The sequence below is a fragment of the Oncorhynchus clarkii genome, chromosome 26 (genome assembly GCF_045791955.1).
Source record: "Oncorhynchus clarkii lewisi isolate Uvic-CL-2024 chromosome 26, UVic_Ocla_1.0, whole genome shotgun sequence".
NCBI lineage: Eukaryota > Metazoa > Chordata > Actinopteri > Salmoniformes > Salmonidae > Oncorhynchus > Oncorhynchus clarkii.
Window position 1 is genome coordinate 388025 of NC_092172.1, and position 19204 is coordinate 407228.

General features: G+C 40.3%; 1 protein-coding gene across 1 annotated transcript in view; it reads right to left on the reverse strand.

Moving 5' to 3' along the window:
- LOC139385202 (axoneme-associated protein mst101(2)) overlaps nucleotides 1-19204 on the reverse strand; it is a 280755-nt gene that overhangs the window by 205649 nt on the left and 55902 nt on the right. The window lies entirely within an intron of this gene.

The following is a 19204-nucleotide window of genomic DNA, read 5'->3' on the forward strand; positions in this document are numbered from 1 at the left end:
ACTACTACTGAGTTAATGACCTACTACTACTACTACTACTGAGGTAATGACCTACTACTTCTGCTACTACTACTGAGGTAATGACGTACTACTACTACTACTACTGAGGTAATGACCTACTACTACTACTACTACTACTGAGGTAATGACCTACTACTACTACTACTACTGAGGTAATGACCTACTACTACTACTACTACTGAGGTAATGACCTACTACTACTACTACTACGGTAATGACCTACTACTACTGAGGTAATGACCTACTATGACTACTACTACTGAGGTAATGACCACTACTACTACTACTGAGGTAATGACCTACTACTACTACTGAGGTAATGACCTACTACTACTACTACTGAGTTAATGACCTACTACTACTACTACTGAGTTAATGACCTACTACTACTACTACTGAGGTAATGACCTACTACTTCTGCTACTACTACTGAGGTAATGACGTACTACTACTACTACTACTGAGGTAATGACCTACTACTACTACTACTACTACTGAGGTAATGACCTACTACTACTGAGGTAATGACCTACTACTACTACTACTACTACTACTACTACTACTGAGGTAATGACCTACTACTACTACTACTACTACTGCTGAGTTAATGACCTACTACTACTACTACTGAGGTAATGACCTACTACTACTACTACTACTGAGGTAATGACCTAGTACTACTACTACTGAGGAATTGACCTACTACTACTACTACTACTACTACTACTACTGAGGTAATGACCTACTATTACTACTACTGAGGTAATGACCTACTACTACTACTACTGAGGTAATGACCTACTACTACTACTACTGAGGTAATGACCTACTACTACTACTACTGAGGTAATGACCTACTACTACTACTACTGAGGTAATGACCTACTACTACTACTACTACTGAGGTAATGACCTACTACTACTACTACTGAGGTAATGACCTACTACTACTACTACTACTACTACTACTACTGAGGTAATGACCTACTACTACTACTACTACTGAGGTAATGACCTACTACTACTACTACTACTACTACTACTACTACTACTACTACTACTACTACTGAGGTAATGATCTACTACTACTACTACAACTGAGGAATTGACCTACTACTACTACTACTACTACTGAGGTAATGACCTACTACTACTACTGAGGAAATGACCTACTACTACTACTACTACTGAGGTAATGACCAACTACTACTACTACTACTGAGGTAATGACCTACTACTACTACTACTACTGAGGAAATGACCTACTACTACTACTGAGGTAATGACCTACTACTACTACTGAGGTAATGACCTACTACTAATACTGAGGTAATGACCTACTACTACTACTACTACTACTACTACTACTGAGGTAATGACCTACTACTACTACTACTACTACTGAGGTAATGACCTACTACTACTACTACTACTACTACTACTACTACTACTACTACGGTAATGACCTACTACTACTGAGGTAATGGCCACTACTACTACTACTACTACTGAGGTAATGACCACTACTACTACTACTGAGGTAATGACCTACTACTACTACTGAGGTAATGACCTACTACTACTACTACTACTGATGTAATGACCTAGTACTACTACTACTGAGGTAATGACCTACTACTACTACTACTACTGAGGTAATGACCTACTACTACTACTACTACTGAGGTAATGACCTACTACTACTACTACTACTGAGGTAATGACCTACTATGACAACTACTACTGAGGTAATGACCACTACTACTACTACTGAGGTAATGAACTACTACTACTACTACTGAGGTAATGACCTACTACTACTACTGAGGTAATGACCTACTACTACTACTGAGGTAATGACCTACTACTACTACTACTACTACTGAGGTAATGACCTACTACTACTACTGAGGTAATGACCTACTACTACTACTGAGGTAATGACCTACTACTACTACTACTACTACTGAGGTAAATGACCTACTACTACTACTACTACTACTACTACTACTACTACTACTACTACGGTAATGACCTACTACTACTGAGGTAATTACCTACTATGACTACTACTACTGAGGTAATGACCACTACTACTACTACTGAGGTAATGACCTACTACTACTACTACTACTACTACTACTGAGGTAATGACCTACTACTGCTACTGAGGTAATGACCTACTACTACTACTACTGAGGTAATGACCTACTACTACTACTACTACTACTACCGAGGTAATGACCTACTACTATTACTGAGGTAATGACCTACTACTACTACTACTGAGGTAATGACCTACTACTACTACTACTACTACTACTACTGAGGTAATGACCTACTACTACTACTGAGGAAATGACCTACTACTACTACTACTGAGGTAATGACCAACTACTACTACTACTACTGAGGTAATGACCTACTACTACTACTACTACTGAGGAAATGACCTACTACTACTACTGAGGTAATGACCTACTACTACTACTACTGAGGTAATGACCTACTACTAATACTGAGGTAATGACATACTACTACTACTACTACTACTACTACTGAGGTAATGACCTACTACTACTACTACTACTACTGAGGTAATGACCTACTACTACTACTACTACTACTACTGAGGTAATGACCTACTACTACTACTACTACTACTGAGGTAATGACCTACTACTACTACTACTACTACTACTACTATTGAGGTAATGACCTACTACACTACTGAGGTAATGACCTACTACTACTACTACTGAGGTAATGACCTACTACTACTACTACTACTACAACTACTACTACTACTACCGAGGTAATGGCCTACTACTACTACTGAGGTAATGACCTACTACTACTACTACTACTGAGGTAATGACCTACTACTACTACTACTACTGAGGTAATGACCTACTACTACTGCTACTGAGGTAATGACCTACTACTACTACTACTACTGAGGTAATGACCTACTACTACTACTACTACGGTAATGACCTACTACTACTGAGGTAATGACCTACTATGACTACTACTACTGAGGTAATGACCACTACTACTACTACTGAGGTAATGACCTACTACTACTACTGAGGTAATGACCTACTACTACTACTACTGAGTTAATGACCTACTACTACTACTACTACTGAGGTAATGACCTACTACTTCTGCTACTACTACTGAGGTAATGACGTACTACTACTACTACTACTGAGGTAATGACCTACTACTACTACTACTACTACTACTGAGGTAATGACCTACTACTACTACTACTACTGAGGTAATGACCTACTACTACTACTACTACTGAGGTAATGACCTACTACTACTACTACTACGGTAATGACCTACTACTACTGAGGTAATGACCTACTATGACTACTACTACTGAGGTAATGACCACTACTACTACTACTGAGGTAATGACCTACTACTACTACTGAGGTAATGACCTACTACTACTACTACTGAGTTAATGACCTACTACTACTACTACTGAGTTAATGACCTACTACTACTACTACTGAGGTAATGACCTACTACTTCTGCTACTACTACTGAGGTAATGACGTACTACTACTACTACTACTGAGGTAATGACCTACTACTACTACTACTACTACTACTGAGGTAATGACCTACTACTACTGAGGTAATGACCTACTACTACTACTACTACTACTGCTGAGTTAATGACCTACTACTACTACTACTGAGGTAATGACCTACTACTACTACTACTACTGAGGTAATGACCTAGTACTACTACTACTGAGGAATTGACCTACTACTACTACTACTACTACTACTACTACTGAGGTAATGACCTACTACTACTACTACTGAGGTAATGACCTACTACTACTACTACTGAGGTAATGACCTACTACTACTACTACTGAGGTAATGACCTACTACTACTACTACTGAGGTAATGACCTACTACTACTACTACTACTGAGGTAATGACCTACTACTACTACTACTGAGGTAATGACCTACTACTACTACTACTACTACTACTACTGAGGTAATGACCTACTACTACTACTACTACTACTACTACTACTACTACTACTACTGAGGTAATGATCTACTACTACTACTACAACTGAGGAATTGACCTACTACTACTACTACTACTACTACTGAGGTAATGACCTACTACTACTACTGAGGTAATGACCTACTACTACTACTGAGGTAATGACCTACTACTACTACTGAGGTAATGACCTACTACTAATACTGAGGTAATGACCTACTACTACTACTACTACTACTACTGAGGTAATGACCTACTACTACTACTACTACTACTGAGGTAATGACCTACTACTACTACTACTACTACTACTACTACTACTACTACTACTACTACTACTACTACTACTACTACTACTACGGTAATGACCTACTACTACTGAGGTAATGGCCACTACTACTACTACTACTGAGGTAATGACCACTACTACTACTACTGAGGTAATGACCTACTACTACTACTGAGGTAATGACCTACTACTACTACTACTACTGAGGTAATGACCTAGTACTACTACTACTGAGGTAATGACCTACTACTACTACTACTACTGAGGTAATGACCTACTACTACTACTACTACTACTGAGGTAATGACCTACTATGACAACTACTACTGAGGTAATGACCACTACTACTACTACTGAGGTAATGAACTACTACTACTACTACTGAGGTAATGACCTACTACTACTACTGAGGTAATGACCTACTACTACTACTGAGGTAATGACCTACTACTACTACTACTACTACTACTACTGAGGTAATGACCTACTACTACTACTGAGGTAATGACCTACTACTACTACTACTACTACTACTACTGAGGTAAATGACCTACTACTACTACTACTACTGAGGTAATGACCTACTACTACTACTACTACTACTGAGGTAATGACCTACTATGACAACTACTACTGAGGTAATGACCACTACTACTACTACTGAGGTAATGAACTACTACTACTACTACTGAGGTAATGACCTACTACTACTACTGAGGTAATGACCTACTACTACTGAGGTAATGACCTACTACTACTACTACTACTACTACTGAGGTAATGACCTACTACTACTACTGAGGTAATGACCTACTACTACTACTGAGGTAATGACCTACTACTACTACTACTACTACTGAGGTAAATGACCTACTACTACTACTACTACTACTGAGGTAATGACCTACTACTACTACTGAGGAAATGACCTACTACTACTACTACTACTGAGGTAATGACCAACTACTACTACTACTACTGAGGTAATGACCTACTACTACTACTACTACTGAGGAAATGACCTACTACTACTACTGAGGTAATGACCTACTACTACTACTGAGGTAATGACCTACTACTAATACTGAGGTAATGACCTACTACTACTACTACTACTACTACTACTACTGAGGTAATGACCTACTACTACTACTACTACTACTACTGAGGTAATGACCTACTACTACTACTACTACTACTACTACTACTACTACTACTACTACTACTACGGTAATGACCTACTACTACTGAGGTAATGGCCACTACTACTACTACTACTACTGAGGTAATGACCACTACTACTACTACTGAGGTAATGACCTACTACTACTACTGAGGTAATGACCTACTACTACTACTACTACTGATGTAATGACCTAGTACTACTACTACTGAGGTAATGACCTACTACTACTACTACTACTGAGGTAATGACCTACTACTACTACTACTACTGAGGTAATGACCTACTACTACTACTACTACTGAGGTAATGACCTACTATGACAACTACTACTGAGGTAATGACCACTACTACTACTACTGAGGTAATGAACTACTACTACTACTACTGAGGTAATGACCTACTACTACTACTGAGGTAATGACCTACTACTACTACTGAGGTAATGACCTACTACTACTACTACTGAGGTAATGACCTACTACTACTACTGAGGTAATGACCTACTACTACTACTGAGGTAATGACCTACTACTACTACTACTACTACTGAGGTAAATGACCTACTACTACTACTACTACTACTACTACTACTACTACTACTACTACTACTACTACTACGGTAATGACCTACTACTACTGAGGTAATTACCTACTATGACTACTACTACTGAGGTAATGACCACTACTACTACTACTGAGGTAATGACCTACTACTACTACTACTACTACTACTGAGGTAATGACCTACTACTGCTACTGAGGTAATGACCTACTACTACTACTACTACTGAGGTAATGACCTACTACTACTACTACTACTACTACCGAGGTAATGACCTACTACTATTACTGAGGTAATGACCTACTACTACTACTACTGAGGTAATGACCTACTACTACTACTACTACTACTACTACTGAGGTAATGACCTACTACTACTACTGAGGAAATGACCTACTACTACTACTACTACTGAGGTAATGACCAACTACTACTACTACTACTGAGGTAATGACCTACTACTACTACTACTACTGAGGAAATGACCTACTACTACTACTGAGGTAATGACCTACTACTACTACTACTGAGGTAATGACCTACTACTAATACTGAGGTAATGACATACTACTACTACTACTACTACTACTACTGAGGTAATGACCTACTACTACTACTACTACTACTGAGGTAATGACCTACTACTACTACTACTACTACTACTGAGGTAATGACCTACTACTACTACTACTACTACTGAGGTAATGACCTACTACTACTACTACTACTACTACTACTACTATTGAGGTAATGACCTACTACACTACTGAGGTAATGACCTACTACTACTACTACTGAGGTAATGACCTACTACTACTACTACTACTACTACTACTACTACTACTACCGAGGTAATGGCCTACTACTACTACTGAGGTAATGACCTACTACTACTACTACTACTGAGGTAATGACCTATTACTACTACTACTACTGAGGTAATGACCTACTACTACTGCTACTGAGGTAATGACCTACTACTACTACTACTACTGAGGTAATGACCTACTACTACTACTACTACGGTAATGACCTACTACTACTGAGGTAATGACCTACTATGACTACTACTACTGAGGTAATGACCACTACTACTACTACTGAGGTAATGACCTACTACTACTACTGAGGTAATGACCTACTACTACTACTACTGAGTTAATGACCTACTACTACTACTACTACTGAGGTAATGACCTACTACTTCTGCTACTACTACTGAGGTAATGACGTACTACTACTACTACTACTGAGGTAATGACCTACTACTACTACTACTACTACTACTGAGGTAATGACCTACTACTACTACTACTACTGAGGTAATGACCTACTACTACTACTACTACTGAGGTAATGACCTACTACTACTACTACTACGGTAATGACCTACTACTACTGAGGTAATGACCTACTATGACTACTACTACTGAGGTAATGACCACTACTACTACTACTGAGGTAATGACCTACTACTACTACTGAGGTAATGACCTACTACTACTACTACTGAGTTAATGACCTACTACTACTACTACTGAGTTAATGACCTACTACTACTACTACTGAGGTAATGACCTATGCCTATGCTGCTCTGTACCATCACTCATTCATATATCCTTATGTACATATTCTTTATCCCCTTACACTGTGTACAAGACAGTAGTTTTGGAATTGTTAGTTAGATTACTTGTTATTACTGCATTGTCGGAACTAGAAGCACAAGCATTTCGCTACACTCGCATTAACATCTGCTAACCATGTGTATGTGACAAATAAAATTTGATTTGATTTGATTTGATTTGATTTGATACTACTACTACTACTGAGGTAATGACCTACTACTACTACTACTACTACTGAGGTAATGACCTACTACTACTGAGGTAATGACCTACTACTACTACTACTACTACTACTGCTGAGTTAATGACCTACTACTACTACTACTGAGGTAATGACCTACTACTACTACTACTACTGAGGTAATGACCTAGTACTACTACTACTGAGGAATTGACCTACTACTACTACTACTACTACTACTACTACTACTACTGAGGTAATGACCTACTACTACTACTACTGAGGTAATGACCTACTACTACTACTACTGAGGTAATGACCTACTACTACTACTACTGAGGTAATGACCTACTACTACTACTACTGAGGTAATGACCTACTACTACTACTACTACTGAGGTAATGACCTACTACTACTACTACTGAGGTAATGACCTACTACTACTACTACTACTACTACTACTACTGAGGTAATGACCTACTACTACTACTACTACTACTACTGAGGTAATGACCTACTACTACTACTACTACTACTGCTGAGTTAATGACCTACTACTACTACTACTGAGGTAATGACCTACTACTACTACTACTACTGAGGTAATGACCTAGTACTACTACTACTGAGGAATTGACCTACTACTACTACTACTACTACTACTACTACTGAGGTAATGACCTACTACTACTACTACTACTGAGGTAATGACCTACTACTACTACTACTACGGTAATGACCTACTACTACTGAGGTAATGACCTACTATGACTACTACTACTGAGGTAATGACCACTACTACTACTACTGAGGTAATGACCTACTACTACTACTGAGGTAATGACCTACTACTACTACTACTGAGTTAATGACCTACTACTACTACTACTGAGTTAATGACCTACTACTACTACTACTGAGGTAATGACCTACTACTTCTGCTACTACTACTGAGGTAATGACGTACTACGCCGACAGAGATGGCCGCCTCGCTTCGCGTTCCTAGGAAACTATGCAGTTTTTTGTTTTTTTACGTGTTATTTCTTACATTAGTACCCCAGGTCATCTTAGGTTTCATTACATACAGTCGAGAAGAACTACTGAATATAAGATCAGCATCAACTCACCATCAGTACGACCAAGAATATGTTTTTCGCGACGCGGATCCTGTGTTCTGCCTTACGAACAGGACAACGGAGTGGATCCTATGCAGCGACCCAAAAAAACGACTCCGAAAGAGAGGGAAACGAGGCGGTCTTCTGGTCAGACTCCGGAGACGGGCACAGCGCACACCACTCCCTAGCATTCTTCTTGCCAATGTCCAGTCTCTTGACAACAAGGTTGATGAAATCCGAGCAAGGGTAGCATTCCAGAGGGACATCAGAGACTGTAACGTTCTTTGCTTCACGGAAACGTGGCTTACTGGAGAGACGCAATCCGAAGCGGTGCAGCCAACAGGTTTCTCCACGCATCGCGCAGACAGGAAAAAACATCTTTCTGGTAAAAAGAGGGGCGGGGGCGTATGCCTTATGACTAACGTGACATGGTGCGATGAAAGAAACATACAGGAACTCAAATCCTTCTGTTCACCTGATTTAGAATTCCTCACAATCAAATGTAGACCGCATTATCTACCAAGAGAATTCTCTTCGATTATAATCACAGCCGTATATATCCCCCCCCAAGCAGACACATCGATGGCTCTGAACGAACTTTATTTAACTCTCTGCAAACTGGAAACAATTTATCCGGAGGCTGCATTCATTGTAGCTGGGGATTTTAACAAGGCTAATCTGAAAACAAGACTCCCCAAATTTTATCAGCATATCGATTGCGCAACCAGGGGAGGAAAGACCTTGGACCATTGTTACTCTAACTTCCGCGACGCATATAAGGCCCTGCCCCGCCCCCCTTTCGGAAAAGCTGACCACGACTCCATTTTGTTGATCCCTGCCTACAGACAGAAACTAAAACAAGAGGCTCCCACGCTGAGGTCTGTCCAACGCTGGTCCGACCAAGCTGACTCCTCACTCCAAGACTGCTTCCATCACGTGGACTGGGAGATGTTTCGTATTGCGTCAGATAACAACATTGACGAATACGCTGATTCGGTGTGCGAGTTCATTAGAACGTGCGTTGAAGATGTCGTTCCCATAGCAACGATTAAAACATTCCCTAACCAGAAACCGTGGATTGATGGCAGCATTCGTGTGAAACTGAAAGCGCGAACCACTGCTTTTAATCAGGGCAAGGTGTCTGGTAACATGACCGAATACAAACAGTGCAGCTATTCCCTCCGCAAGGCTATCAAACAAGCTAAGCGCCAGTACAGAGACAAAGTAGAATCTCAATTCAACGGCTCAGACACAAGAGGCATGTGGCAGGGTCTACAGTCAATCACGGACTACAGGAAGAAACCCAGCCCAGTCACGGACCAGGATGTCTTGCTCCCAGGCAGACTAAATAACTTTTTTGCCCGCTTTGAGGACAATACAGTGCCACTGACACGGCCTGCAACGAAAACATGCGGTCTCTCCTTCACTGCAGCCGAGGTGAGTAAGACATTTAAACGTGTTAACCCTCGCAAGGCTGCAGGCCCAGATGGCATCCCCAGCCGCGCCCTCAGAGCATGCGCAGACCAGCTGGCCGGTGTGTTTACGGACATATTCAATCAATCCCTATACCAGTCTGCTGTTCCCACATGCTTCAAGAGGGCCACCATTGTTCCTGTTCCCAAGAAAGCTAAGGTAACTGAGCTAAATGACTACCGCCCCGTAGCACTCACATCCGTCATCATGAAGTGCTTTGAGAGACTAGTCAAGGACCATATCACCTCCACCCTACCTGACACCCTAGACCCACTCCAATTTGCTTACCGCCCAAATAGGTCCACAGACGATGCAATCTCAACCACACTGCACACTGCCCTAACCCATCTGGACAAGAGGAATACCTATGTGAGAATGCTGTTCATCGACTACAGCTCGGCATTCAACACCATAGTACCCTCCAAGCTCGTCATCAAGCTCGAGACCCTGGGTCTCGACCCCGCCCTGTGCAACTGGGTACTGGACTTCCTGACGGGCCGCCCCCAGGTGGTGAGGGTAGGCAACAACATCTCCTCCCCGCTGATCCTCAACACTGGGGCCCCACAAGGTTGCGTTCTGAGCCCTCTCCTGTACTCCCTGTTCACCCACGACTGCGTGGCCACGCACGCCTCCAACTCAATCATCAAGTTTGCGGACGACACAACAGTGGTAGGCTTGATTACCAACAACGATGAGACGGCCTACAGGGAGGAGGTGAGGGCCCTCGGAGTGTGGTGTCAGGAAAACAACCTCACACTCAACGTCAACAAAACTAAGGAGATGATTGTGGACTTCAGGAAACAGCAGAGGGAACACCCCCCTATCCACATCGATGGAACAGTAGTGAAGAGGGTAGCAAGTTTTAAGTTCCTCGGCATACACATCACAGACAAACTGAATTGGTCCACTCACACAGACAGCATCGTGAAGAAGGCGCAGCAGCGCCTCTTCAACCTCAGGAGGCTGAAGAAATTCGGCTTGTCACCAAAAGCACTCACAAACTTCTACAGATGCACAATCGAGAGCATCCTGGCGGGCTGTATCACCGCCTGGTATGGCAACTGCACCGCCCTCAACCGTAAGGCTCTCCAGAGGGTAGTGAGGTCTGCACAACGCATCACCGGGGGCAAACTACCTGCCCTCCAGGACACCTACACCACCCGATGTCACAGGAAGGCCATAAAGATCATCAAGGACATCAACCACCCGAGCCACTGCCTGTTCACCCCGCTATCATCCAGAAGGCGAGGTCAGTACAGGTGCATCAAAGCTGGGACCGAGAGACTGAAAAACAGCTTCTATCTCAAGGCCATCAGACTGTTAAACAGCCACCACTAACACTGAGTGGCTGCTGCCAACACACTGACACTGACTCAACTCCAGCCACTTTAATAATGGGAATTGATGGGAAATGATGTAAATATATCACTAGCCACTTTAAACAATGCTACCTTATATAAATGTTACTTACCCTACATTATTCATCTCATACGCATACGTATATACTGTACTCTATATCATCGACGGTATCCTTATGTAATACATGTATCACTAGCCACTTTATACTATACTATGCCACTTTGTTTACATACTCATCTCATTTGTACATACTGTACCCGATACCATCTACTGTATCTTGCCTATGCTGCTCTGTACCATCACTCATTCATATATCCTTATGTACATATTCTTTATCCCCTTACACTGTGTACAAGACAGTAGTTTTGGAATTGTTAGTTAGATTACTTGTTATTACTGCATTGTCGGAACTAGAAGCACAAGCATTTCGCTACACTCGCATTAACATCTGCTAACCATGTGTATGTGACAAATAAAATTTGATTTGATTTGATTTGATTTGATTTGATACTACTACTACTACTGAGGTAATGACCTACTACTACTACTACTACTACTGAGGTAATGACCTACTACTACTGAGGTAATGACCTACTACTACTACTACTACTACTGCTGAGTTAATGACCTACTACTACTACTACTGAGGTAATGACCTACTACTACTACTACTACTGAGGTAATGACCTAGTACTACTACTACTGAGGAATTGACCTACTACTACTACTACTACTACTACTACTACTACTGAGGTAATGACCTACTACTACTACTACTGAGGTAATGACCTACTACTACTACTACTGAGGTAATGACCTACTACTACTACTACTGAGGTAATGACCTACTACTACTACTACTACTGAGGTAATACTACTACTACTACTACTACTACTGAGGTAATGACCTACTACTACTACTACTACTACTACTACTACTGAGGTAATGACCTACTACTACTACTACTACTACTACTGAGGTAATGACCTACTACTACTACTACTACTACTGCTGAGTTAATGACCTACTACTACTACTACTGAGGTAATGACCTACTACTACTACTACTACTGAGGTAATGACCTAGTACTACTACTACTGAGGAATTGACCTACTACTACTACTACTACTACTACTACTACTGAGGTAATGACCTACTACTACTACTACTGAGGTAATGACCTACTACTACTACTACTGAGGTAATGACCTACTACTACTACTACTGAGGTAATGACCTACTACTACTACTACTGAGGTAATGACCTACTACTACTACTACTACTGAGGTAATGACCTACTACTACTACTACTGAGGTAATGACCTACTACTACTACTACTACTACTACTACTGAGGTAATGACCTACTACTACTACTACTACTACTGAGGTAATGACCTACTACTACTACTACTACTACTACTACTACTACTACTACTGAGGTAATGATCTACTACTACTACTACAACTGAGGAATTGACCTACTACTACTACTACTACTACTACTACTGAGGTAATGACCTACTACTACTACTGAGGTAATGACCTACTACTACTACTGAGGTAATGACCTACTACTACTACTGAGGTAATGACCTACTACTAATACTGAGGTAATGACCTACTACTACTACTACTACTACTACTGAGGTAATGACCTACTACTACTACTACTACTACTGAGGTAATGACCTACTACTACTACTACTACTACTACTACTACTACGGTAATGACCTACTACTACTGAGGTAATGGCCACTACTACTACTACTACTGAGGTAATGACCACTACTACTACTACTGAGGTAATGACCTACTACTACTACTGAGGTAATGACCTACTACTACTACTACTACTGAGGTAATGACCTAGTACTACTACTACTGAGGTAATGACCTACTACTACTACTACTACTGAGGTAATGACCTACTACTACTACTACTACTACTGAGGTAATGACCTACTATGACAACTACTACTGAGGTAATGACCACTACTACTACTACTGAGGTAATGAACTACTACTACTACTACTGAGGTAATGACCTACTACTACTACTGAGGTAATGACCTACTACTACTACTGAGGTAATGACCTACTACTACTACTACTACTACTACTACTGAGGTAATGACCTACTACTACTACTGAGGTAATGACCTACTACTACTACTGAGGTAATGACCTACTACTACTACTACTACTACTACTGAGGTAAATGACCTACTACTACTACTACTACTGAGGTAATGACCTACTACTACTACTACTACTGCTGAGGTAATGACCTACTATGACAACTACTACTGAGGTAATGACCACTACTACTACTACTGAGGTAATGAACTACTACTACTACTACTGAGGTAATGACCTACTACTACTACTGAGGTAATGACCTACTACTACTACTGAGGTAATGACCTACTACTACTACTACTACTACTACTGAGGTAATGACCTACTACTACTACTGAGGTAATGACCTACTACTACTACTGAGGTAATGACCTACTACTACTACTACTACTACTGAGGTAAATGACCTACTACTACTACTACTACTACTACTACTACTACTACTACTACTACTACTACTACTACTACGGTAATGACCTACTACTACTGAGGTAATGACCTACTATGACTACTACTACTGAGGTAATGACCACTACTACTACTACTGAGGTAATGACCTACTACTACTACTACTGAGTTAATGACCTACTACTACTACTACTACTGAGGTAATGACCTACTACTACTACTACTACTACTACTACTACTGAGTTAATGACCTACTACTACTACTACTACTGAGGTAATGGCCTACTAGTTCTACTACTACTACTGAGGTAATGACCTACTACTACTACTACTACTACTACTACTACTACGGTAATGACCTACTACTACTGAGGTAATGGCCACTACTACTACTACTACTGAGGTAATGACCACTACTACTACTACTGAGGTAATGACCTACTACTACTACTGAGGTAATGACCTACTACTACTACTACTACTGAGGTAATGACCTAGTACTACTACTACTGAGGTAATGACCTACTACTACTACTACTACTGAGGTAATGACCTACTACTACTACTACTACTACTGAGGTAATGACCTACTATGACAACTACTACTGAGGTAATGACCACTACTACTACTACTGAGGTAATGAACTACTACTACTACTACTGAGGTAATGACCTACTACTACTACTGAGGTAATGACCTACTACTACTACTGAGGTAATGACCTACTACTACTACTACTACTACTACTACTGAGGTAATGACCTACTACTACTACTGAGGTAATGACCTACTACTACTACTGAGGTAATGACCTACTACTACTACTACTACTACTACTGAGGTAAATGACCTACTACTACTACTACTACTGAGGTAATGACCTACTACTACTACTACTACTGCTGAGGTAATGACCTACTATGACAACTACTACTGAGGTAATGACCACTACTACTACTACTGAGGTAATGAACTACTACTACTACTACTGAGGTAATGACCTACTACTACTACTGAGGTAATGACCTACTACTACTACTGAGGTAATGACCTACTACTACTACTACTACTACTACTGAGGTAATGACCTACTACTACTACTGAGGTAATGACCTACTACTACTACTGAGGTAATGACCTACTACTACTACTACTACTACTGAGGTAAATGACCTACTACTACTACTACTACTACTACTACTACTACTACTACTACTACTACTACTACTACGGTAATGACCTACTACTACTGAGGTAATGACCTACTATGACTACTACTACTGAGGTAATGACCACTACTACTACTACTGAGGTAATGACCTACTACTACTACTACTGAGTTAATGACCTACTACTACTACTACTACTACTGAGGTAATGACCTACTACTACTACTACTACTACTACTACTACTGAGTTAATGACCTACTACTACTACTACTACTGAGGTAATGGCCTACTAGTTCTACTACTACTACTGAGGTAATGACCTACTACTACTACTACTACTACTACTACTACTACTGAGGTAATGACCTACTACTACTACTACTACTACTGAGGTAATGACCTACTACTACTACTACTACTACTACTACTATTGAGGTAATGACCTACTACACTACTGAGGTAATGACCTACTACTACTACTACTGAGGTAATGACCTACTACTACTACTACTACTACTACTACTACTACTACCACCGAGGTAATGGCCTACTACTACTACTGAGGTAATGACCTACTACTACTACTACTACTACTGAGGTAATGACCTACTACTACTACTACTGAGGTAATGACCTACTACTACTGCTACTGAGGTAATGACCTACTACTACTACTACTACTGAGGTAATGACCTACTACTACTACTACTACGGTAATGACCTACTATTACTGAGGTAATGACCTACTATGACTACTACTACTGAGGTAATGACCACTACTACTACTACTGAGGTAATGACCTACTACTACTACTGAGGTAATGACCTACTACTACTACTACTGAGTTAATGACCTACTACTACTACTACTGAGTTAATGACCTACTACTACTACTACTACTGAGAGACCTACTACTTCTGTAATGACCTACTACTTCTGCTACTACTACTGTAATGACTACTACTACTACTACTGCTACTACTACTACTACTACTACTACTGAGGTAATGACCTACTACTACTACTACTACTGTAATGACCTACTACTACTACTACTACTACTACTACTACTACTACTGTACTACTACTACTACTACTACTACTACTGAGGTAATGACCTACTACTACTACTACTACTACTACTGAGGTAATGACCTACTACTACTACTACTACTGAGGTAATGACCTACTACTACTACTACTACTACTACTACTACTACTACTGAGGTAATGACCTACTACTACTACTACTACTACTACTGCTGAGTTAATGACCTACTACTACTACTACTACTGAGGTAATGACCTACTACTACTACTACTACTACTACTGAGGTAATGACCTACTACTACTACTGAGGTAATGACCTACTACTACTACTACTGAGTTAATGACCTACTACTACTACTACTACTACTACTGAGGTAATGACCTACTACTACTACTACTGAGGTAATGACCTACTACTACTGCTACTGAGGTAATGACCTACTACTACTACTACTACTACTACTATTGAGGTAATGACCTACTACTACTACTGAGGTAATGACCTACTACTACTACTACTACTGACTGTACTACTACTACTACTACTACTGGTAATGACCTAGTACTACTACTACTACTACTACTGAGGTAATGACCTACTACTACTACTGAGGTAATGACCTACTACTACTACTGAGGTAATGACCTACTACTACTACTGAGGTAATGACCTACTACTACTACTACTACTGAGGTAATGACCTACTACTACTACAACTACTACTGAGGTAATGACCTACTCCTACTACTACTACTACTGCTGAGTTAATGACCTACTACTACTACTGAGGTAATGACCTACTACTACTACAACTACTACTGAGGTAATGACCTACTACTACTACTACTACTACTGAGGTAATGACCTACTACTACTACTACTACTGCTGAGTTAATGACCTACTACTACTACTACTACTACTGAGGTAATGACCTACTACTACTACTACTGAGTTAATGACCTACTACTACTACTACTGAGTTAATGACCTACTACTACTACTACTACTGAGGTAATGACCTACTACTTCTGCTACTACTACTGAGGTAATGACGTACTACTACTACTACTACTGAGGTAATGACCTACTACTACTACTACTACTACTACTGAGGTAATGACCTACTACTACTACTACTACTGAGGTAATGACCTACTACTACTACTACTACTACTACTACTACTACTACTACTGAGGTAATGACCTACTACTACTACTACTACTACTACTGCTGAGTTAATGACCTACTACTACTACTACTACTACTACTACTACTACTGACCTACTACTACTACTACTACTACTGAGGTAATGACCTACTACTACTACTACTACTACTACTGAGGTAATGACCTACTACTACTACTGAGGTAATGACCTACTACTACTACTACTGAGTTAATGACCTACTACTACTACTACTACTACTACTGAGGTAATGACCTACTACTACTACTACTGAGGTAATGACCTACTACTACTGCTACTGAGGTAATGACCTACTACTACTACTACTACTACTACTATTGAGGTAATGACCTACTACTACTACTGAGGTAATGACCTACTACTACTACTACTACTGAGGTAATGACCTAGTACTACTACTACTACTACTACTGAGGTAATGACCTACTACTACTACTGAGGTAATGACCTACTACTACTACTACTGAGGTAATGACCTACTACTACTACTACTACTGAGGTAATGACCTACTACTACTACTACTACTGAGGTAATGACCTACTACTACTACTACTACTACTGCTGAGTTAATGACCTACTACTACTACTGAGGTAATGACCTACTACTACTACAACTACTACTGAGGTAATGACCTACTACTACTACTACTACTACTGAGGTAATGACCTACTACTACTACTACTACTGCTGAGTTAATGACCTACTACTACTACTACTACTACTACTGAGGTAATGACCTACTACTACTACTACTACTACTACTGAGGTAATGACCTAGTACTACTACTACTGAGGAATTGACCTACTACTACTACTACTACTACTACTACTGAGGTAATGACCTACTACTACTACTACTACTGAGGTAATGACCTACTACTACTACTAATGAGGTAATGACCTACTACTACTACTACTACTGAGGTATACTACTACTACTACTACTGAGGTAATGACCTACTACTACTACTACTGAGGTAATGACCTACTACTACTACTACTACTACTGAGGTAATGACCTACTACTACTACTACTACTACTGAGGTAATGACCTACTACTACTACTACTGAGGTAATGACCTACTACTACTACTACTACTACTACTACTACTACTACTACTACTACTACTACTACTGAGGTAATGACCTACTACTACTACTACTGAGGTAATGACCTACTACTACTACTACTACGGTAATGACCTACTACTACTGAGGTAATGACCTACTACTACTACTACTGAGGTAATGACCTAATACTACTGAGGTAATGACCTCCTACTACTGAGGAATTGACCTACTACTACTACTACTACTACTACTACTACTACTGAGGAAATGACCTACTACC